The sequence below is a fragment of the Coregonus lavaretus genome (assembly GCF_964263955.1).
Source record: "Coregonus lavaretus genome assembly, contig: HAP1_SCAFFOLD_544, whole genome shotgun sequence".
Lineage (NCBI taxonomy): Eukaryota > Metazoa > Chordata > Actinopteri > Salmoniformes > Salmonidae > Coregonus > Coregonus lavaretus.
In genome coordinates, this window is record NW_028160932.1 from 142,875 (window position 1) to 169,227 (window position 26,353).

General features: G+C 41.0%; 1 pseudogene across 1 annotated transcript; it reads right to left on the reverse strand.

The window, feature by feature from the left end:
* Positions 1–1,801: 1,801 nt before the first annotated feature.
* LOC311121291 (prostaglandin reductase 1-like) lies at positions 1,802–18,444 on the reverse strand (annotated as a pseudogene). The gene is made up of 9 exons (XR_014615926.1): positions 18,191–18,444; positions 14,966–15,152; positions 14,019–14,122; positions 10,869–11,036; positions 9,995–10,112; positions 9,683–9,837; positions 9,449–9,554; positions 8,939–9,057; positions 1,802–2,319 (listed from the first exon to the last, which is right to left on the reverse strand). The product of XR_014615926.1 is annotated as a prostaglandin reductase 1-like (transcript).
* Positions 18,445–26,353: the final 7,909 nt, after the last annotated feature.

The window sequence follows — 26,353 nt, forward strand, 5'->3', positions numbered from 1 at the left end:
GCCATTATAAATGTCAATAAATGTTTTTTAAATTCATTTGTTATAAATGCTTTTGTAATGGTTATAATGTTTAGAAATGCTTCATAAGTGTTACAAATAAGACAATAATAATGTATTAATACTATGTACACTATTTATGAATAGTCTATTAATATATGCTTAATTATCAGTAATTAAATATAATTTTAAACAACTTCTTTGGCATGGAGGACTGTGCTATGGTCACCCAAAGGTTATCAGATCCATTGAAGAGCTGGAACAATGTAGGGTGCATTATGAAAATCAACTGTGTCTGTGAGAACCAGACGTACATCCATGTTGAACATTAGTTGTAATGGTTATGTGTCCATGGTTAAAGAAAGAGAAGTCTGGGATTGTCCAAGTGGCAGGGTGACTGGTCGCTTTGTTGTTTGAATCCCAGATTGCCCCTTAATTAAGTCGAGTTGTGTTGGATATCCATGTGAAGTTTTAAGCAGTTTTAGTGTTGGGTTAAGGTCACGACAGTATAAACTCAGTATAGACCAGGTTATGAGGTTGCTAGGTGTTGGGTTAAGGTCACTACAGTATAAACTCAGTATAGACCAGGTTATGAGGTTGCTAGGTGTTGGGTTAAGGTCACTACAATATAAACTCAGTATAGACCAGGTTATGATGTTGCTAGGTGTTGGGTTAAGGTCACTACAGTATTACCTCAGTATAGACCAGGTTATGATGTTGCTAGGTGTTGGGTTAAGGTCACTACAGTATAAAATCAGTATAGACCAGGTTATGAGGTTGCTAGGTGTTGGGTTAAGGTCACTACAGTATAAACTCAGTATAGACCAGGTTATGAGGTTGCTAGGTGTTGGGTTAAGGTCACTACAGTATTACCTCAGTATAGACCAGGTTATGAGGTTGCTAGGTGTTGGGTTAAGGTCACTACAGTATTACCTCAGTATAGACCAGGTTATGAGGTTGCTAGGTGTTGGGTTAAGGTCACTACAGTATAAACTCAGTATAGACCAGGTTATGAGGTTGCTAGGTGTTGGGTTAAGGTCACTACAGTATAAACTCAGTATAGACCAGGTTATGAGGTTGCTAGGTGTTGGGTTAAGGTCACTACATTATAAACTCAGTATAGACCATGTTATGAGGTTGCTAGGTGTTGGGTTAAGGTCACTACAGTATAAACTCAGTATAGACCAGGTTATGATGTTGCTAGGTGTTGGGTTAAGGTCACTACAGTATAAACTCAGTATAGAACAGGTTATGAGGTTGCTAGGTGTTGGGTTAAGGTCACTACAGTATAAACTCAGTATAGACCAGGTTATGAGGTTGCTAGGTGTTGGGTTAAGGTCACTACAGTATTACCTCAGTATAGACCAGATTATGAGGTTGCTAGGTGTTGGGTTAAGGTCACTACAGTATTACCTCAGTATAGACCAGGTTATGAGGTTGCTAGGTGTTGGATTAAGGTCAATACAGTATTACCTCAGCATAGACCAGGTTATGAGGTTGCTAGGTGTTGGGTTAAGGTCACTACAGTATAAACTCAGTATAGACCAGGTTATGATGTTGCTAGGTGTTGGGTTAAGGTCACTACAGTATAAACTCAGTATAGACCAGGTTATGGTGTTGCTAGGTGTTGGGTTAAGGTCACTACAGTATAAACTCAGTATAGACCAGGTTATGAGGTTGCTAGGTGTTGGGTTAAGGTCACTACAGTATAAACTCAGTATAGACCAGGTTATGGGGACTGTCTGGTAATTAGTCAAATCTTATGTTATTGGTATAGAAAAAGTAATGATCAGTAGGCTGGATATATTATAAACATTGTATTGTGAAGACATGTTTATTTAGTTAATAGCATCACACTGGAACAAAGCCTGTCTGTCTGTTGAATTACACTGGACCAAAACCTGTCTAGCTGTCTGTTGAATTACACTGGACCTAAACCTGTCTAGCTGTCTGTTGAATTACACTGGACCAAAACCTGTCTAGCTGTCTGTTGAATTACACTGGACCTAAACCTGTCTTGCTGTCTGTTGAACGTGTCTATGGATAAACATGGAACAGAACATTAGAGTGTGGTATTCAGGAAGGATTCTGGAATGTTGAGTACAAAGAGATTCCGGATCTAGAACATGGAGTGTGTATGAAGTTAAGTGTTCTGGAATTCTTTAGCCAGATGTTCTGGAGGAGTGTAATGTTGATGTGATTGTGACATCATCACACCTTGACCACAGCCTTGCCGATGTTGTCTCCCTGTAGCATGCCCATGAAGGCAGCAGGCATGTTGTTGAAACCACTGGTGATGTGTTCATTGCATCTCAGCTTGCCCTGAAAGATCAACACAAACATTTTATTCTCCTCCTCGTCATCAGCGTCATCATTACTGTCATCACCATCATCATCCTCGTCATCATCATCATCACCGCCGTCATCACTGTCATATTCTTCCTCATCATCATCATCATCAGGCTTACACAGTGTTTGGCAACTGTTTTCATGGATTCACATGACTCAACAAAACTACCTTCAGAAGGAATCTTTACTGGATGGGTTTCTATTGTATCCTGAACGTCCATAACACTGGTAATAGAACACTGGTAATAGAACACTGGCAATAGATCACTGGTAATAGAACACTGGTAATAGAACACTGGTAATAGAACACTGGTAATAGAACACTCGTAATAGAACACTGGTAATAGAACATTGGTAGTAGAACACTGGAAATAGAACACTGGTAATAGAACATTGGTAGTAGAACACTGATAATAGAACACTGGTAATACAGCACTGTTAATAGAGCACTGGTCGTAGAACATTTGTAGTAGAACACTGGTAATAGAACACTGGTAATAAAGCACTGTTAATAGAGCACTGGTCGTAGAACACTAGTAATATAACACTGCCAATAGAACACTGTTAATAGAACACTGGTAATAGAACAGTGGTAATAGAACACTGCCAATATAACACTGGTAATACAACACTGGTAATAGAACACTGGTAACACAACACTGGTAATAGAACACTGGTAATACAACACTGGTAATATAACACTGGTAATAGAACACTGGTAATATAACACTGGTAATAGAACATTGGTAGTAGAACACTGGAAATAGAACACTGGTAATAGAACATTGGTAGTAGAACACTGGTAATAGAATACTGGTAATACAGCACTGTTAATAGAGCACTGGTTGTAGAACATTTGTAGTAGAACACTGGTAATAGAACACTGGTAATACAGCACTGTTAATAGAGCACTGGTCGTAGAACACTAGTAATATAACACTCCCAATAGAACACTGGTAATATAACACTGGTAATAGAACAGTCGTAATAGAAAACTGCCAATATAACACTTGTAATACAACACTGGTAATAGAACACTGGTAACACAACACTGGTAATAGAACACTGGTAATACAACGCTGGTAATATAACACTGGTAACACAACACTGGTAATAGAACACTGGTAATACAACACTGGTAATATAACACTGGTAACACAACACTGGTAATAGAACACTGGTAATACAACACTGGTAATACAACACTGGTAATAGAACACTGGTAATATAACACTGGTAATAGAACACTGGTAATAGAACACTGGTAATATAACACTGGTAATATAACACTGGTAATAGAACACTGGTAATAGAACACTGGTAATAGAACACTGGCAATATAACACTGGTAATATAACACTGGTAATAGAACACTGGTAATAGAACACTGGTAATACAACACTGGTAATATAACACTGGTAATAGAACACTAGTAATATAACACTGGTAATATAACACTGGTAATACAACACTGGTAATAGAACACTGGTAATAGAACACTGGTAATACAACACTGGTAATATAACACTGGTAATACAACACTAGTAATATAACACTGGTAATAGAACACTGGTAATATAACACTGGTAATACAACACTGGTAATAGAACACTGGTAATACAACACTGGTAATAGAACACTGGTAATGGAACACTGATAATAGAACACTGGTAATAGAACACTGCCAATATAACACTGGTAATATAACACTGGTAATAGAACACTGGTAATACAACACTGGTAATATAACACTGGTAATATAACACTGGTAATATAACACTGGTAATAGAACACTGGTAATAGAACACTGGTAATAGAACACTGGTAATAAAACACTGCCAATATAACACTGGTAATATAACACTGGTAATACAACACTGGTAATACAACACTGGTAATAGAACACTGGTAATAGAACACTGGTAATAGAACACTGGTAATACAACACTGGTAATATAACACTGGTAATAGAACACTGGTAATAAAGCACTGTTAATAGAGCACTGGTCGTAGAACACTAGTAATATAACCTGCCAATAGAACACTGTTAATAGAACACTGGTAATAGAACAGTGGTAATAGAACACTGCCAATATAACACTGGTAATACAACACTGGTAATAGAACACTGGTAACACAACACTGGTAATAGAACACTGGTAATACAACACTGGTAATATAACACTGGTAATAGAACACTGGTAATATAACACTGGTAATAGAACATTGGTAGTAGAACACTGGAAATAGAACACTGGTAATAGAACATTGGTAGTAGAACACTGGTAATAGAACACTGGTAATACAGCACTGTTAATAGAGCACTGGTTGTAGAACATTTGTAGTAGAACACTGGTAATAGAACACTGGTAATACAGCACTGTTAATAGAGCACTGGTCGTAGAACACTAGTAATATAACACTCCCAATAGAACACTGGTAATAGAACACTGGTAATAGAACAGTCGTAATAGAAAACTGCCAATATAACACTTGTAATACAACACTGGTAATAGAACACTGGTAACACAACACTGGTAATAGAACACTGGTAATACAACACTGGTAATATAACACTGGTAACACAACACTGGTAATAGAACACTGGTAATACAACACTGGTAATATAACACTGGTAACACAACACTGGTAATAGAACACTGGTAATACAACACTGGTAATACAACACTGGTAATACAACACTGGTAATAGAACACTGGTAATAGAACACTGGTAATAGAACACTGGTAATAGAACACTGGTAATATAACACTGGTAATATAACACTGGTAATACAACACTGGTAATAGAACACTGGTAATAGAACACTGGTAATAGAACACTGGTAATAGAACACTGGCAATATAACACTGGTAATATAACACTGGTAATATAACACTGGTAATAGAACACTGGTAATACAACACTGGTAATATAACACTGATAATAGAACACTAGTAATATAACACTGGTAATATAACACTGGTAATACAACACTGGTAATAGAACACTGGTAATAGAACACTGGTAATACAACACTGGTAATATAACACTGGTAATACAACACTAGTAATATAACACTGGTAATAGAACACTGGTAATATAACACTGGTAATACAACACTGGTAATAGAACACTGGTAATACAACACTGGTAATAGAACACTGGTAATGGAACACTGATAATAGAACACTGGTAATAGAACACTGCCAATATAACACTGGTAATATAACACTGGTAATAGAACACTGGTAATACAACACTGGTAATATAACACTGGTAATATAACACTGGTAATATAACACTGGTAATAGAACACTGGTAATAGAACACTGGTAATAGAACACTGGTAATAGAACACTGCCAATATAACACTGGTAATATAACACTGGTAATACAACACTGGTAATACAACACTGGTAATAGAACACTGGTAATAGAACACTGGTAATAGAACACTAGTAATATAACACTGGTAATATAACACTGGTAATAGAACACTGGTAACACAACACTGGTAATAGAACACTGGTAATATAACATTGGTAGTAGAACACTGGAAATAGAACACTGGTAATAGAACATTGGTAGTAGAACACTGGTAATAGAACACTGGTAATAAAGCACTGTTAATAGAGCACTGGTCGTAGAACACTAGTAATATAACACTCCCAATAGAACACTGGTAATAGAACACTGGTAATAGAACAGTCGTAATAGAAAACTGCCAATATAACACTTGTAATACAACACTGGTAATAGAACACTGGTAACACAACACTGGTAATGGAACACTGGTAATACAACACTGGTAAAATAACACTGGTAACACAACACTGGTAATAGAACACTGGTAATACAACACTGGTAATACAACACTGGTAATATAACACTGGTAATAGAACACTGGTAATACAACACTGGTAATACAACACTGGTAATACAACACTGGCAATACAACACTGGTAATAGAACACTGGTAATAGAACACTGGTAATATAACACTGGTAATATAACACTGGTAATATAACACTGGTAATAGAACACTGGTAATAGAACACTGGTAATAGAACACTGGTAATAGAACACTGGCAATATAACACTGGTAATATAACACTGGTAATAGAACACTGGTAATAGAACACTGGTAATACAACACTGGTAATATAACACTGGTAATAGAACACTAGTAATATAACACTGGTAATATAACACTGGTAATACAACACTGGTAATAGAACACTGGTAATACAACACTGGTAATAGAACACTGGTAATATAACACTGGTAATACAACACTGGTAATAGAACACTGGTAATACAACACTGGTAATAGAACACTGGTAATGAAACACTGATAATAGAACACTGGTAATAGAACACTGCCAATATAACACTGGTAATATAACACTGGTAATAGAACACTGGTAATATAACACTGGTAATAGAACACTAGTAATATAACACTGGTAATATAACACTGGTAATACAACACTGGTAATATAACACTGGTAATAGAACACTGGTAATAGAACACTAGTAATATAACACTGGTAATATAACACTGGTAATACAACACTGGTAATAGAACACTGGTAATAGAACACGGGTAATAGAACACTGGTAATACAACACTGGTAATATAACACTGGTAATAGAACACTGGTAATAGAACACTAGTAATATAACACTGGTAATATAACACTGGTAATACAAAACTGGTAATAGAACACTGCCAATATAACACTGGTAATACAACACTGGTAATAGAACACTGGTAACAAAACACTGGTAATAGAACACTGGTAATACAACACAGGTAATAGAACACTGGTAATAGAACACTGGTAATAGAACACTGGTAATACAACACTGGTAATATAACACTGGTAATAGAACACTGGTAATAGAACACTAGTAATATAACACTGGTAATATAACACTGGTAATACAACACTGGTAAAAGAACACTGCCAATATAACACTGGTAATACAACACTGGTAATAGAACACTGGTAACACAACACTGGTAATAGAACACTGGTAATACAACACTGGTAATATATCACTGGTAATAGAACACTGGTAATAGAACACTGGTAATACAACACTGGTAATATAACACTGGTAATATAACACTGGTAATAGAACACTAGTAATATAACACTGGTAATATAACACTGGTAATATAACACTGGTAATACAATGCTGGTAATAGAACACTGGTAATAGAACACTGGTAATATAACACTGGTAATACAACACTGGTAATATAACACTGGTAATACAACACTGGTAATAGAACACTGGTAATATAACACTTGTAATATAACACTGGTAATAGAACACTGGTAATACAACACTGGTAATATAACACTGGTAATACAACACTGGTAATATAACACTGGTAATAGAACACTGGTAATAGAACACTGGTAATACAACACTGGTAATACAACACTGGTAATACAACACTGGTAATATAACACTGGTAATACAACACTGGTAATATAACACTGGTAATACAACACTGGTAATACAACACTGGTAATAGAACACTGGTAATACAACACTGGTAATAGAACACTGGTAATACAACACTGGTAATAGAACACTGGTAATAGAACACTAGTAATATAACACTGGTAATATAACACTGGTAATAGAACACTGGTAATACAATACTGGTAATACAACACTGGTAATACAACACTGGTAATAGAACACTGGTAATAGAACACTAGTAATAGAACACTGGTAATAGAACACTGGTAATATAACACTGGTAATACAACACTGTTAATACAACACTGGTAATATAACACTGGTAATACAACACTGGTAATACAACACTGGTAATAGAACACTGGTAATACAACACTGGTAATAGAACACTGGTAATACAACACTGGTAATAGAACACTGGTAATAGAACACTAGTAATATAACACTGGTAATATAACACTGGTAATAGAACACTGGTAATACAACACTGGTAATACAACACTGGTAATATAACACTGGTAATAGAACACTGGTAATGGAACACTGATAATAGAACACTGGTAATAGAACACTGGTAATAGAACACTAGTAATACAACACTGGTAATACAACACTGGTAATGGAACACTGATAATAGAACACTGGTAATATAACACTGGTAATATAACACTGGTAATAGAACACTGGTAATAGAACAGTGGTAATAGAACAGTGGTAATAGAACACTGGTCATATAACACTGGTAATAGAACACTGGTAATAGAACACTGGTAATAGAACACAGGTAATAGAACACTGGTAATAGAACACTGGTAATAGAACACTGGTAATAGAACACTGGTAATAGAACACTGGTAATAGAACACTAGTAATAGAACACTGGTAATAGAACACTGGTAATAGAACAATGGTAATAGGACACTGGTAATAGAACACTGGTAATAGAATACTGGTAATAGAACACTGGTAATAGAACACTGGTAATAGAACACTGGTAATAGAATACTGGTAATAGAACACTGGTAATAGAACACTGGTAATAGAACAATAGTAGTAGAACCCTGCTAGTAGAACCCTCTCCCTGTACCTCAGTCATCCAGGCCATCAGCCTCCTCAGTGACTGCTGGTGTTTGTGTTTCCAGCGACCACACAGGAAGCCCTCCATCCTCAGCTGCTTGAAGATCATATGGGTGTGGACATACGGCCCTGAAATAGAAACACATACAGTAGCCTATATATTAACATATACAGATATACGGATCCAGTTACACAGATGCAGATATAGTAAGATCATATGGGAGTGGACATACGGCCCTGGCTAATAAACAAATACCTGTCTGTGGTGTGGACAGTATACCTGTCTGTGGTGTGGACAGTATACCTGTCTGTGGTGTGGACAGTATACCTGTCTGTGGTGTGGACAGTATACCTGTCTGTGGTGTGGACAGTATACCTGTCTGTGGTGTGGACAGTATACCTGTCTGTGGTGTAGACAGTATACCTGTCTGTGGTGTGGACAGTATACCTGTCTGTGGTGTGGACAGTATACCTGTCTGTGGTGTGGACAGTATACCTGTCTGTGGTGTGGACAGTATACCTGTCTGTGGTGTGGTGTCGTTGTACATTGAGATGCTTCCACACACAGCTATTCTGCCATACTCTCTCATCTGAGGCATCACTACACTGGAGAACTTCCCACCAACCTGGACAGAGAGAGAGAGAGAGAAAGAGATTGGACTTTGATACACACACACACACGCATGTGCACACACACACACACACACACAGACAAAGAGTGCGTCTGTGTGTGTGAGTGGTGTAGAGGCCTCACGTTCTCAAAGTAGCAGTCGTATCCGTGTGGCGCGGCCTCCTGAGTGAGTTCTCCAGAGAGGTGACAGTCTTGTAGTTGAAGACCTGGTCAAAACCCAGCTCCTTTAGATAGGACAGCTTGGTATCTGTCCCCGCACAGCCCACCACTGTACAGCCCTGAGGACACACACACACACACACACAGACTCATTATACATTATGAAAGTCACTGATAACTCACAGAGGCACATGGAATATAGAACACAACTTGGAAGTAACTAACACTGTGGAGAAGTTGTGGGAACGCTGTGGGAATGTTGGGGGAATGTTGTACCTTGATCTTGGCGATCTGTCCCACCACTGAGCCCACGGCCCCTGCTGCAGCGTTCACCAGAAGAGTCTCCCCCTCCTTTATCTCACACACCTCCTCTAGTCCATACAGAGCTGTCAGACTGTAGAGAGATATCATCATCATCAAACCTCCACTAGTCCATACAGAGCTGTCAGACTGTAGAGAGATATCATCACACCTCCTCTAGTCCATACAGAGCTGTCAGACTGTAGAGAGATATCACCACACCTCCTCTAGTCCATACAGGGCTGTCAGACTGTAGAGAGATATCATCACCACACCTCCACTAGTCCATACAGGGCTGTCAGACTGTAGAGAGATATCATCACACCTCCTCTAGTCCATACAGAGCTGTCAGACTGTAGAGAGATATCATCATCACACCTCCTCTAGTCCATACAGAGCTGTCAGACTGTAGAGAGATATCACCACACCTCCTCTAGTCCATACAGAGCTGTCAGACTGTAGAGAGATATCATCACACCTCCTCTAGTCAATACAGGGCTGTCAGACTGTAGAGAGATATCACCACACCTCCACTAGTCCATACAGGGCTGTCAGACTGTAGAGAGATATCATCATCATCACCATCTTCTTCACCCTCATCACCACTATATCTCTCACACCTCTCAACCACACACACACACAGAGAGAGAGAGAGAGAGAGAGAGAGAGAGAGAGAGAGAGAGAGAGAGAGAGAGAGAGAGAGAGAGAGAGAGAGAGAGAGAGAGAGAGAGAGAGAGAGAGAGAGAGAGAGAGAGAGAGAGAGAGAGAGAGAGAGAGAGAGAGACAGAGAGAGAGAGAGAGAGAGAGAGAGAGAGAGAGAGAGAGAGAGAGAGAGAGAGTTCCATCCTACCCAGGCATGCCGATGGCCCCCAGGGCCAGGGAGAGGGGGATATCCTGGGGCCAGTCGGGCAGCACAGGGGTCAGCTCTGCCACATCACACACCCAGTGACTCCTCCATCCACAATCACTGACCACATGGCAGCCTACCGGGAAGCTGGGGTTACAGCTCTGGATCACCCTGGAGGGAGGGAGGGAGTGAGGGAGGGATAGAGAGAGAGAGGTGGAGAGAGAGAGACAGAGAGCAAGAGGTGAGTGTGTGAAAGCATGTGTCAGTAAGTCTATAGTGTGTCAACATGAGTGTCAGTGAGTCTATAGTGTGTCAACATGAGTGTCAGTGAGTCTATAGTGTGTCAACATGAGTGTCAGTAAGTCTAGTGTGTCAACATGAGTGTCAGTAAGTCTATAGTGTGTCAACATGAGTGTCAGTAAGTCTATAGTGTGTCAACATGAGTGTCAGTAAGTCTATAGTGTGTCAACATGAGTGTCAGTAAGTCTATAGTGTGTCAACATGAGTGTCAGTAAGTCTATAGTGTGTCAACATGAGTGTCAGTAAGTCTATAGTGTGTCAGCATGAGTGTCAGTAAGTCTATAGTGTGTCAACATGAGTGTCAGTGAGTCTATAGTGTGTCAACATGAGTGTCAGTAAGTCTATAGTGTGGTCCTCTGTAGCTCAGCTGGTAGAGCACGGCGCTTGTAACGCCAAGGTAGTGGGTTCGATCCCCGGGACCACCCATACACAAAAATGTATGCACGCTTGACTGTAAGTCGCTTTGGATAAAAGCGTCTGCTAAATGGCATATTATTATTATTATTATTAACATGAGTGTCAGTAAGTCTATAGTGTGTCAACATGAGTGTCAGTGAGTCTATAGTGTGTCAACATGAGTGTCAGTAAGTATATAGTGTGTCAACATGAGTGTCAGTAAGTATATAGTTTGTCAACATGAGTGTCAGTGAGTCTATAGTGTGTCAACATGAGTGTCAGTGAGTCTATAGTGTGTCAACATGAGTGTCAGTAAGTCTATAGTGTGTCAACATGAGTGTCAGTGAGTCTATAGTGTGTCAACATGAGTGTCAGTAAGTCTATAGTGTGTCAACATGAGTGTCAGTAAGTCTATAGTGTGTCAACATGAGTGTCAGTGAGTCTATAGTGTGTCAACATGAGTGTCAGTAAGTATATAGTTTGTCAACATGAGTGTCAGTAAGTCTATAGTGTGTCAACATGAGTGTCAGTAAGTCTATAGTGTGTCAACATGAGTGTCAGTGAGTCTATAGTGTGTCAACATGAGTGTCAGTAAGTCTATAGTGTGTCAACATGAGTGTCAGTGAGTCTATAGTGTGTCAACATGAGTGTCAGTAAGTTTATAGTGTGTCAACATGAGTGTCAGTAAGTTTATAGTGTGTCAACATGAGTGTCAGTGAGTCTATAGTGTGTCAACATGAGTGTCAGTGAGTCTATAGTGTGTCAACATGAGTGTCAGTAAGTCTATAGTGTGTCAACATGAGTGTCAGTGAGTCTATAGTGTGTCAACATGAGTGTCAGTAAGTCTATAGTGTGTCAACATGAGTGTCAGTGAGTCTATAGTGTGTCAACATGAGTGTCAGTGAGTCTATAGTGTGTCAGCATGAGTGTCAGTAAGTATATAGTCAACATGAGTGTCAGTAAGTATATAGTGTGTCAACATGAGTGTCAGTAAGTCTATAGTGTGTCAACATGAGTGTCAGTTAGTATATAGTGTGTCAACATGAGTGTCAGTAAGTCTATAGTGTGTCAACATGAGTGTCAGTAAGTCTATAGTGTGTCAACATGAGTGTCAGTAAGTCTAGTGTGTCAACATGAGTGTCAGTAAGTCTATAGTGTGTCAACATGAGTGTCAGTAAGTCTATAGTGTGTCAACATGAGTGTCAGTAAGTCTATAGTGTGTCAACATGAGTGTCAGTTAGTATATAGTGTGTCAACATGAGTGTCAGTAAGTCTATAGTGTGTCAACATGAGTGTCAGTGAGTCTATAGTGTGTCAACATGAGTGTCAGTAAGTCTAGTGTGTCAACATGAGTGTCAGTGAGTCTATAGTGTGTCAACATGAGTGTCAGTAAGTATATAGTGTGTCAACATGAGTGTCAGTAAGTATATAGTGTGTCAACATGAGTGTCAGTAAGTCTAGTGTGTCAACATGAGTGTCAGTGAGTCTATAGTGTGTCAACATGAGTGTCAGTAAGTCTATAGTGTGTCAACATGAGTGTCAGTAAGTCTATAGTGTGTCAACATGAGTGTCAGTTAGTATATAGTCAACATGAGTGTCAGTAAGTATATAGTGTGTCAACATGAGTGTCAGTAAGTCTATAGTGTGTCAACATGAGTGTCAGTAAGTATATAGTGTGTCAACATGAGTGTCAGTGAGTCTATAGTGTGTCAACATGAGTGTCAGTAAGTCTATAGTGTGTCAACATGAGTGTCAGTGAGTCTATAGTGTGTCAACATGAGTGTCAGTGAGTCTATAGTGTGTCAACATGAGTGTCAGTAAGTCTATAGTGTGTCAACATGAATGTCAGTGAGTCTATAGTGTGTCAACATGACTGTCAGTAAGTCTATAGTGTGTCAACATGAGTGTCAGTGAGTCTATAGCGTGTCAACATGAGTGTCAGTAAGTCTAGTGTGTCAACATGAGTGTCAGTAAGTCTATAGTGTGTCAACATGAGTGTCAGTGAGTCTATAGTGTGTCAACATGATTGTCAGTAAGTCTATAGTGTGTCAACATGAGTGTCAGTGAGTCTATAGTGTGTCAACATGAGTGTCAGTAAGTCTATAGTGTGTCAACATGAGTGTCAGTAAGTCTAGTGTGTCAACATGAGTGTCAGTGAGTCTATAGTGTGTCAACATGAGTGTCAGTAAGTCTATAGTGTGTCAACATGAGTGTCAGTGAGTCTATAGTGTGTCAACATGAGTGTCAGTAAGTCTATAGTGTGTCAACATGAGTGTCAGTAAGTCTATAGTGTGTCAACATGAGTGTCAGTACGTCTAGTGTGTCAACATGAGTGTCAGTAAGTCTATAGTGTGTCAACATGAGTGTCAGTGAGTCTATAGTGTGTCAACATGAGTGTCAGTAAGTCTATAGTGTGTTTGAGTCCACATGCCCTTCTCCCCCATAATGTTTCCTTACTTGGCAACTTGTGACCCAATCATCACGTCTCCCTCCTTCATCTTTGTCTGGCTGTAGGGTCTCATGTAGGGGTCCACACTAAGGAACACAGCCTCCAACAGCACCTAAACAGGGGTCTATTCATTAATGCACAACGTAGCGAAACGTTTTGCAACTGAAAATATTTTTTTACAAAAATGAATAATTGTTCAAGGGTGTATTCATTAGTGATTACCGTTTTGCAAAGAAAACACATTGTTTATATTGGACAAATTCAGATTAGTCCCTCCCTGTTTCGGCCCAGATAACCAGTTTCTAGTACAAATGTATTAAGCACAGGTTATCAAGTCATTTCATATGCCATGGAACATGTTGGAATTGCAAAAGGGATGTGTTAATTCTGTGTGAAATTTCCGGTAGGGCTATGTGTCCAAGACTATTTTCCCCCTCTGAGACATTAAAGAGTAATTACGCCACTTTTCAACTTCATATTCAATATCTCCAGCATCAATCCAGTGTCTACATATATGAAAAAAGTGTGTGTCTATGATCTGTGCTTAAAAACATAAGAAGGCCCTAAACAAATATTCTCTGTGACATCACAGGGTAGGATTAAAAGTTTAAAAAACGGTGATTTTCAAAACCTGCAAAGAGTTTCCCAGAGGTAAAGAGTTTCCCAGAGGTAAAGAGTTTCCCAGAGGTAAAGAGTTTCCCAGAGGTAAAGAGTTTCCCAGAGGTAAGGTGTTTTCTTGCTCTCCACTTTACCGCGAATCTGTGTTGGAAAACCACTGTTGTTTTTTTTGATGATGTCATCGGGTAGAACTTTGTAATGTTATATATGTTTTCTACAAAACATAGAAATGCACTGTTTCCAAATATGTAGACACTGGTATTGTGCTGCAGATAGTAAAAATAAGATAGAAAAGTAGTGGAATTGCCCTTCAAAGACTATCCTATCCTATCCTCACCTGTCCATTCCTGGGCTGTGGCAGCGTCTCCTCCCTCAGATGGAAGTCACTAGCCTTGGGGAAACCCTGGAAGTGCTGTCGTAACGTCCAGGCCTTGGACACAACCATGGTGCTCTGCTCCTCTGGTCTAAAGCAGTAGATCTGTAGAGACTGGCTGGATGGAAGAGGAGGAGGAGGAGACAGGGGTCTGAGTGTATGAGAGAGAGAGAGAGAGATATAGAACATGTGTTGTGTGTCTTGGGTGGAAATCACAGTGTAAATATTTGCATTCCTTTGTGCATATCCTAATACATCCTATCACAGCTATGTTTACACAGGGAAGGTCATGAAAACTATTGTTTACCCATGTCTACTCAGGGCAGGTCATGAAAACTATTGTTTACCAATGTTTTCTCAGGGCAGGTCATGAAAACTATTGTTTCCCATGTTTACTCAGGGCAGGTCATGAAAACTATTGATATGACATAAAAACAGATTAAGCTACTTTGGGTTCGGAGCAAATATACATTTTCATTCTCTACTGCAAGATAATGGACAATAAAGTTTTCTTCTTGTACACTACCGCTCAAACGTTTTAGAACACCTACTAATTCAAGGGTTTTTCTTTCTTTTTACTATTTTCTACATTTTAGAATAATAGTGAAAACATCAAAACTATGAAATAACACATATGGAATCATGTAGTAACCAAAATAAAGTGTTAAACAAATTTTATATTTGAGATCCTTCAAATAACCACCCTTTGCTTTGATGACAGCTTTGCACACTCTTGGCATTCTCTCAATCAGCTTCATGAGGTAGTCAATGCATTTCAATTAACTGATGTGCCTTCCTAAAAGTTAATTTGTGGAATTTCTTTCCTTCTTAATGCATTTGAGCCAATCAGTTGTGTTGTGACAAGATAGTGGGGGTATACAGAAGATAGCCTTATTTGGTAAAAGTCCATTTTATGGCAAAAACAGCTCAAATAAGCAAAGAGAAACGACAGTCCATCATTACTTTAAGACATGAAGGTCAGTCAATACGGAAAAAGTGCAGTCACAAAAACCATCAAGCGCTATGATGAAACTGCCTCTCATGAGGACAGCCACAGGAATGGAAGACACAGAGTTACCTCTGCTGCAGAGGATAAGTTCATTAGTGTTACCAGCCTCAGAAATTGCAGTCCAAATAAATTATTCACAGAGTTCAAGTAACTGACACACCTCAACATCAACTGTTCAGAGGAGACTGTGTGAATCAGGCCTTCATGGTCGAATTGCTGCAAAGAAACCACTACTAAAGGACACCAATAACAAGAAGAGACTTGCTTGAGCCAAGAAACTCAAGCAATGGACATTAGACTGCTGGAAATGTGTCCTTTGGTCTGGAGTCCAAATTGGAGAGTTTTTGTTCCAACCGCCATGTCTTTGTGAGACGCAGTGTGGGTGAACGGATGATCTCTGCATGTGTATTTCCCACCGTAAAGCATGAAGGAGGAGGTGTTATGGCATGGGGGTGCTTTGCTGGTGACACTGTCTGTGATTTATTTAGAATTTAAGGCACACTTAACCAGCATGGCTACCACAGCATTCTGCAGCGATACGCCATCCCATCCGGTTTGGGCTTAGTGGGACTATCCTTTGTTTTTCAACAGGACAATGACCCAACACACCTCCAGGCTGTGTAAGGGCTATTTTACCAAGAAGGGGCGTGATGGAGTGCTGCATCAGATGACTTAGCCTCCACAATCCCCCGACCTCAACCAAATTGAGATGGTTTGGGATGAGTCGGACCGCAGAGTGAAGGAAAAGCAGCCAACAAGTGCTCAGCATATGTGGGAACTCCTTCAAGACTGTTGGAAAAGCATTCCAGGTGAAGCTGGTTGAGAGAATGCCAAGAGTGTGCAAAGCTGTCATCAAGGCAAAGGGTGGCTATTTGAAGAATCTCAAATATAAAATATATTTTGATTTGTTTAACACTTTTTTGGTTACTACATGATTCCATATGTGATATTTCATAGTTTTGATGTCTTCACTAATATTCTACAATGTAGAAAATAGTAAATAAAAAGAAAGACCCTTGAATGGGTAGGTGTTCTAAAACGTTTGACCGGTTGTGTAATTCAAATGATTCTACTTCTTTACCTGAATATGCTGATTACTGCCGCATAAAACTGAAGAACTATGTCCAGCTATCCTGGGCCTATTCTTCAGGTTTCGAGATCAAATATATGCACTTGTTTGAAGCAGACGACCAAGCTATTCTATGCTAGCCGTTATGCTTAATGCTAAACTGATATCAATATGTGTTGTTAACTCAATGTTTCTCAGGCGTCAACATGCGGAATAGACCTACTTCTGCAACAACAACAAAAAGTACATTCCTTACCTAGCTATATTTCACGGTGTAAAGCTGATGAACTATTGCCATCTATGTTTTCCATTAAAGTATTTGGTAATTGAATGAAATAGACATATAAGCACTGCCACTGTTGATTTCAGAAAACTTAATTACAGCTACTTTGCAACAGTGTTGCTATGGGTTGCTATATGGGTGGCAGTAACGACTTTGATCTCGAATGCGTCCACTTCTTGCAGAGAAATGACACCCCGGCAATGAACTAAAGCAGCCGTTCAGAATGAAATCTAGTCGTGATTAATTGGCTTTTATGGAATGCAATATATGCACTTGTTCAGACAAGATTACAAAACCCAAGGCTGGTCCCAAATCTGTTTGTATGCCTACTGTAGCCTACATACAACCAACTCGTATTCCAGTAGTCGGTGTCTGTGGTTGAAGTTTAATTATTGGTTTGAAGCAGACGACCAAGCTACTCTATGATAGGCGTTATGCTTAATGATAAACTGATATCAATATGTGTTGTTAATTCAATGTTTATCAGGTGTCAACATGCTGAATATACCTACTTCAGCAACAACAACAAAAAGGCGAGGAGCGGAAGAACCCGCCCGTAGGCTACATGCGTGCTGGTAAACATTTCATCCAAGCAGCCAGATAACGGATTGGGACGAGTCCTACTTTTAGCTAATCCGAATCCTCACTCGTACGAAATCCGTTAGTAAATGCGTAATTACGCAGTGTTCACATTTCCCACCACAAAATCGACTGAATGAGTGTAGGCCTACGTCTCCTAAACGCGGAACTTGTAAATTCGATAAACATTTGGACTAAACAAACACGGAACATTAGGGTAGAAAAGTGTGCAATGTCTGTATACTTTACCTGCTTCAGTTCAGGGTCGCCCACGACTGCTGGAGAAAGTTGCCTTGTCGGTGGATCTCAGGATTGGATATAGTAGTCGATCTGTCGCAGTGTCCGGAAAGTAACTGTGGACTTTGTTACTGGAGTTTGAGTTATAACGTTGCCTAACCTTTCACCCGAATATTTCCTCACCGACCGAAAAAGCGGAATCGGTCAACCCGCACGCGCTGCGCCTAATAGTGCGTTTATAACCAAGTAGGATGGTGGTATTTACCATGTCTCTTGAACGCCCCCCCAACTGGTAATAGAGGGAAACTCGTCTATCATCCCTGAGCTCAGACTTCTCCCACATGCTGACCTCAGACGTCACCTAATAAGGAAATGACCTCCAGAACAGCATTTTCGGCAGTTAAATGCAACAACAAAACATTATTTATAAAAAGCAATCTATCATTATGTTTTTGTAACACTATAATTCGTTTACAAGCATGATATTCATACTTTTAGGTATGCCTGGTATGGCAACTGCTCGGCCTCCGACCGCAAGGCACTACAGAGGGTAGTGCGTACGGCCCAGTACATCACTGGGGCCAAGCTTCCTGCCATCCAGGACCTCTATACCAGGCGGTGTCAGAGGAAGACCCTCAAAATTATCAAAGACTCCAGCCACCCTAGTCATAGACTGTTCTCTCTGCTACTGCCAAGTCTAGGTCCAAAAGGCTTCTCGACAGCTTCTACCCCCAAGCCATAAGACTCCTGAACAGCTAATCATGGCTACCCGGACTATTTGCACCCCCACCCCATCTTTTTACGCTGCTGCTACTCCGTTAATTATTTGTGCATAGTCACTTTAACTCTACCCACATGTACATATTACCTCAACTACCTCAACTAGCCGGTGCCCCCGCACATTGACTTTGCATCGGTACCCCCCTGTATATAGCCTCCCTACTGTTATTTTATTTTACTTCTGCTCATTCTTTCTCAACACTTTTTTGTTGTTGTTGTTTTATTTTACTTTTTTATTAAGAAATAAATGCATTGTTGGTTAAGGGCTGTAAGTAAGCATTTCACGGTAATGTCTACACCTGTTGTATTCGGCGCATGTGGCAAATCAAATTGTGTTTGATTTGATTTGGTTGATGCAGCTTGTTGGCTTTTAGCCAATTGCAGTTTCTCAATGAGTTCAAAGCATGTGAATGCATCCAACTGGTATTTACGACGTCATAACTGGTACTTACCACCTTCTCACTCTGTTATGAACGCAGCATTACTCCATCAATTTATGCTGCCTTCATAACCAAGTGGGAAGGTGGTAATTACTAGAGGTGTGCCAAGTAGTCGGACAAACGGGTATAGTAACGGATATGGGCAATTTTCTTGATACGATTATGATCAGAGTATTTTTTTAATAATCTGTGATCGGAAAAAAAGTAATTTTCGGGTGCCAGCATGCGTCTTTCTCATGTCAGTCAGTCAAGTAAGGCGCTACATCGTCTAAAAAGCTCAGCTGGCTAGTTTGCCTGTCTTTAAAGAGAAGGGCGGGCTGTATATTGATCCTGCTGCTCTGATTGGATAGAGTGAAGCTGTATTTCTCTGTCCACTTGCTTCATGATTTCACCCGATCACTTTCACTTTTGTTTCGGTCTGATCATTCATGTTAGCCTGCTATTATGATAAATGAAATGTCAAGGACGTTTGCTATCAAGCTATCAATGTGCATAATATCTAACAAACGGGCGAGGATAGGGAAAAAAGATGAAACGCCAACGTGCATTCTGACTGATAGCAAAATTATCTGCCCTCCGCAAATTGAGGACACAGACATAGGTCAGACACACACACCCCTCCGCGGCTCCTAATCTGCAGGTTGTTTGGTCTATAAACGTGCAGGGCTACTTAGGCATGTTAGAACATTTACGTTTTTTACGATCACGAGTATCATCCGATCCGACTATCAACTGTCAATTTACAGATATGATAACGAATACGAGTATGGCCATGTCGACACACCCCTAGTAATTACCAGTTGTGAAGTTGTAAATACCAGTTGGATGCATTCACATGCTTTGACCTCATTGCGAAATACCGATTAGATAATGGCCAACAAGCTGCCTCAACCATTAACTTAAAGTACAGCCATCATGCTTGTAAACTAATTATAGTGTTCAAAAACCATATTAATAGATCGTTTTTTATCAATAATGTTTTGTTGTTAAATGTAACTGCCGAAAATGCTCTTATCGAGGTCATTTCCTTAGTAGGTGGCATCAGAGGTCAACATGTGGGAGAAGTTGAAGCTCAGGGATTTCCCATTAGTAATTACGAGTTGGAGGGGCATTAAAGTCCCAGAGGGGCATTAATTTTTCCCAGTAATATGTGGCCCCGTGTAGCTCAGTTGGTAGAGCATGGCGCTTGCAACGCCAGGGTTGTGGGTTCGATTCCCACGGGGGGCCAGTATGAAAAAAATAATAATAATGTATGCACTCAATAACTGTAAATCGCTCTGGATAAGAGCGTCTGCTAAATGCCTAAAATGTAAATATATAAATACCACCTTCCACTTGGTTTTGAACGTAGCATAACATTAAACAACATTAGTGTAGCTGTGGTAGCCTTACAAATTGAATACCAAATTAATGATATTTACTTCGATTTGAATATTGTATTTTTTATTTAAATGTTTATTATTAGTATCATACATTCGCATACTATTTATAGGGATAGTGGCAGAATATTGTAGCACATTTTTCTTTTGATGTAGCAATGTCTTCCACCTCCACGTGAATCGATTATTCACTTTTTTTTTTTTTTGTAGCTGATAGCCATAGGCCTAGCTCTGGTTCAGGGCGTTAGTGCGATTTTCACTTCCAAGAGAATATTAATCTGAAGAGGAATGCACACTAACGCCCTGGACCAGAGCTATGGAAGGAGGAACTGAAGTGCAAGCTCCAATCTATTTCGCCAGGTGGCGACAATTGTCCAGACAAAGTAACAAGGATTTTCTACACACCCATACACCAAGGCTTTTGCCCTATTCTAATATTACCAGTGTGCATACATGGTCTATACTGACCTATTTATATTACCAGAACAGCATAGATGGTCTATACTGACCTATTATATTAACAGTACAGCATACATGGTCTATACTGACCTACTATATTACCAGGCTTTTCCAACAGTCTTGAAGGAGTTCCCACATATGCTGAGCACTTGTTGGCTGCTTTTTCTTCACTCTGCTGTCCGACTCATCCCAAACCATCTCAATTTGGCTGAGGTCGGGGGATTGTGGAGGCCAGGTAATCTGATGCAGCACTCCATCACTCTCCTTCTTGGTAAAATAGCCCACACACAGCCTGGAGGTGTTTTGGGTCATTGTCTTGTTGAAAAACAAATGAAAGTCCCACTGAGCCAAACCAGATGGGATCGCATATCGCTGCAGAATGCTTTGAATTCTGAATAAATCACAGACAGTGTCACCAGCAAAGCACCGCCACACCATAACACCTCCTCCTCCATGCTTTACGGTGGGAAATATACAAGCGGAGAGCATCCGTTCACCCACACTGCATCTCACAAAGACACAGCGGTTGGAACCAAAAATCTCAAATTTCGACTCCAGACCAAAGGACACATTTCAACCAGTCTAATGTCCATTGCTCGTGTGTCTTGGCCCAAGCAAGTCTCTTTTTCTTATTGGTGTCCTTTAGTAGTGGTTTCTTTGCAGCAATTTGACCATGAAGGCCTGATTCACACAGTCTCCTCTGAATAGTTGATGTTGAGATATGTCTGTGACTTGAACTCTGTGAAGCATTTATTTGGGCTGCACAAATGAACTTATAAGAAATGAACTTATAAGAAGGCACATCTGTTAATTGAAATGCATTCCAGGTGACTACCTCATGAAGCTGGTTGAGAGAATGCCAAGAGTGTGCAAAGCTTTCATGAAAGCAAAGGTGTCTATTTCAACAATCTCAAATATATTTTGATTTTTACATATGATTCCATATGTGTTATTTCATAGTTTTGATGTCGTCACTATTATTCTACAATGTAGAAAATAGTAAAAATAAAGATAAACCCTTGAATAAGTAGGTGTTCTAAAACTTTTGACCGGTACTGTATGTGCGAAATCAAACTGTGTTAGCCCACCAAGCTAAGATAAGGGTCATGTTACCTATGTTTATTTCCCAATTACTTTGGCACATTTTCATAAGAATGAGCTTAGCACAAAAACAAAAAACAGATCATCAAAATGTCTCGTTTCAAAACTCTAAACACATAATTACAATGTGGACGCCATCTTCTCGCACACCCAGTGGATTTTCGTTGTGCATGGTATGTCATTCCAACTCTTTAGTGGGTCTGATTCCTTCTTTGAGAGATGAGCGCAGTCTTCATCCTGATTTGTATTGTTTGGTTCCCCATCCCTCCAATACCTATAAACAAGACACCAAAACAGACGGTAAAAAATAAAAAAGCAATTAAACAGGCTACAGCACAGATAGACGGTAAAAAGTCACATGGAACAACACAGGGAAACAGACGGTAAAACGACATCCAACACATACATATGACATTTACATTTTAGTCATTTAGCAGACGCTCTTATCCAGAGCGACATACAGTTAGTGCATACATCTTAAGATAACTAGGTGGGACAACCACATATCACTGTCATAGCTACTTTATTGAGGAAAAATGTACTTACTATCAGCAAAGTCAGAGCTAGTAAAGGGGGAGAAAAGTCAATTGTGAGTGTTAGTTCAGAAAAGGCTTTTGGGGGTGTGGAGGGGGGTTCTGTGGGATGATTTAAGATACTTTTTGAAGAGGTAGGCTTTCAGATGTTTTCGGAAGATTGGCAGGGACTCTCCTGTCCTAGCTTCAGGTGGAAGAGCTTGGACTGGGCTCCCGTAGGGGTGGGAGGGCCGAGAGACCAGAGGTGGCAGAACTGAGTGCTCGGGTTGGGGTGTAGGGTTCGAGCATAGCTTGAAGGTAGTGAGGGGCAGTTCCTCTTGCTGCTCCGTAGGCAAGTACCATGGTCTTGTAGTGGAGGCGAGCTTAGACTGAAAGCCAGTGGAGTGTGCAGAGGAGCAGGGTGATATGGGAGAACTCTGGAAAGTTGAACACCAGGCGGGCTGCAGTGTTCTGGATAAGTTGCAGGGGTTTGATGGCACAAGCAGGGAGCCTAGCCAACAGCGAGTTGCAGTAGTCCAGACGGGAGAAGACAAGTGCCTGGATTAGGACCTGCGCCGCTTCCTGAGTGCGGTAGGGTCGTAGTCTACAAATGTTGTAGAGCATGAACCAGCAGGAGCAAGTCACTGCTTTAATGTTTGCAGAGAACGACAGGGTGGTGTCAAGGGTCCCGCCAAGGTTCTTTGTACTCTGGGAGGGGGACACCGTGGAGTTGTCAACCATGATGGAGAGGTCTTGGAGCTGGCAGGCCTTCCCCGGGAGGAAGAGCAGCTCCATCTTGTCGAGGTTGAGCTTGGGGTGGTGGGCCAACATCCAAGTTGAGATATCTACCAGGCACGCAGAGATGCGTGTCGCAACTTGGGTGTCAGAAAGGGGGGGGGAAGGAGAAAAGTAGTTCAGTGTCATCCACATAGCAATGATAGGAGAGACCATGTGTGGATAAGAAGGAGCCGAGTTACTTGGTGTATATAGAGAAGAGCAGAGGGTATAGAAACAAGCCCTGGGGGACACCAGTAGTGAGAGTACGTGGTGCAGACACAGATCCTCTCCATGTCACTTGGTAGGAGCGGCCAGGTAGGATGCAATCCAAGAGTGTGCAGATCCTGAGATGCACAGCCCTGAGAGGATGGAGAGGAGATTTCTGATGGTTCACGGTGTCCAAGGCAGCGGATAAATCTAGGAGGATGAGAAAACAGAGGAAGGAGAATCAGCTTTGGCAGTGCTGAGATCCTCTGTGACAGAGAAGAGCAGTCTCGGTTGAATGACCCGTTTTGAAGCCTGACTGGTTAGGGTCAAGAAGATCATTCTGAGAGAGCTAACGAGAGAGTTGGTCAGAGACCGCACGATCAAGTGTTTTCGACAGAAAAGAGAAATAGGATAACGGTCTGTAGTTTGATGTCAGAGGAGTCGAGTGTTTGTTTTTGGAGGAGGGGAGCGAATCAGGCCATTTTGAAGTCAGAGGGGATGCAGCCTGTGGTCAGGGATGAGTTGATGAGGGATGTGAGAAGGTCTCCAGAGATGGTCTGGAGAAGGGAGGAGAGGATGGGGTCAGGTTGGCAGGTTTTCGGGCGGCCAGACCTCAGTCGCAGGAATTCATCTGGAGAGAGAGGGGAGAAAAAGGTCAAGGGTAGTTCTGTGTGAGTGAGACCAGTGGACTCAATAGGCTGAGTGAATGAGTAGCGGATGTCGTCAACCTTCTTTTCAAAGTGGTTGACAAAGTCATCCGCAGAGAGGGAGGAGGGAGGGGGACGGTGTGGAGGATTAAGGAGGGAGGAGAAGGTGGAAAATAGTTTCCTAGGTTTAGAGGCAGAAGCTTGACATTTAGAGTGGTAGAAAGTGGCTTTAGCAGCGGATACAGAGGAAGAGAAAGTAGAGAGGAAGAAGTGAAAGGATGATAGGTCCTCCGGAAGTTACGTTTTCTACATTTTTCGCTCAGATGCCCACAGCCCTGTTCTGTAAGCTCGCAATGAGTCACTGGGCAGGAGGGGAGGGCCGAGCCAGCCGGGAGGAAAGGGGACAGTGGGAGTCATAGGATGCGGAAAGGGAGGAGAGTAGGGTCAAAAAGGCAGAATCAGGAGACGGGAGGGAGAAGGATTTAGCAGAAGGGAGAGATGATAGGATAGAAGAGGAGAGAGTAGTGAGAGAGAGCGAACACATTGACCATCAACAGATTGCGACGGCACATGACCATCTGGGTAGGAGCTGAGTGGCTAGGGTTGGAGGAAAGGGAGACAGAAAAGGAAACAAAGTAGTGATCAGAGACCTGGAGGGGGGTTGCAGTGAGATTAGTAGGTGAACAGCCTCTAGTAAAGATGAGGTCAAGCGTATTGCCTGCCTTGTGAGTGGGAGGGGACTGGGGAAGGGTGAGGTCAAGAGGCAAGGAGGGAAAATAGAGCGATGGAAAGAAATGAATCGAAGGCGGACAACAAGAGGTGTAAGTCTTCAAGTATAAAGAGCGCTGAGCCATTGTCAGGAAATTAGCTTTAAGGTGTCAGGCTGATTGAGGAACTCTCTAAGGGCACCTGATGGGCGATAGATAACAACAACGTTAAGTTCGAGTGGACAATTGACAGCAAGGAATTCAAATGAGGAGATGGACATATGAGTGAGGGAGAAAATAGAAAATCTCTGCTTAGGAGAAATGAGTAGCCCTGTGCCACCACCGCGACGACCAGATGCTCTCAGACTATGAGAGAAAACGTAGTCAGATGAAGAGAGAGTAGCTGGAGTAGCAGTGTTCTCTGGGGTGATCCATGTCACCGTCAGGGCCAAAAAGTCAAGGGACTGAAGGGCATCATAGGCGGAGATGAACTCTGTGTTCTTGACCGCAGATCGGCATTTCCAAACGCTGCCAGAGACCAAGAATTCCAAATGGGTTGTGCACACAGGGTACATTAAATTAGAAGGGTTGCAGCCAAGGGGTGGGGAGTGTCTGTGAAGCCTACAGGGAGAGGAGCGAACAGGTATAGAACACACACAAATAGTTGCCGAAGCTACATAAGAGCAAAATTAGATCAGAAAATAACTACGTAAGACACTCAAGTGAGAGAGTGGTGTGACTCCTTCCTTGAACAACTCGGCAGAACCGTCTTTGTTTCAGCGACGGTCTTAGTTGTGTCGACAAGACCACCACTGATATGACCGCTGCTTACAGCTGTCGCTGAGAAAGCAGGGGAGACTGAAGTACTAACACTAATTGCTAATTGCTTTGCAAAGGTGAAGAGCACACCTCCCGGTACTAATTTCTAATTGCCTAGGAGAGGAGGACCACTCCCCCTCCAATACAGCCACTGATTACCAAAACAACAACAGTCCCAAATTGCCCCGCCCCTTGATCCTGGTTGATGTGTCAACAATCATCTGGAAGTTATGAGCAGTCAGCAGTTCACACACCAAGTAGGCTACTGGGAAGACAGGCAGCACTTAAATTAGATGGCCCTAGCTAGCAAAAAGACAGCACTAGACAACAACAGATTAAGACAAATT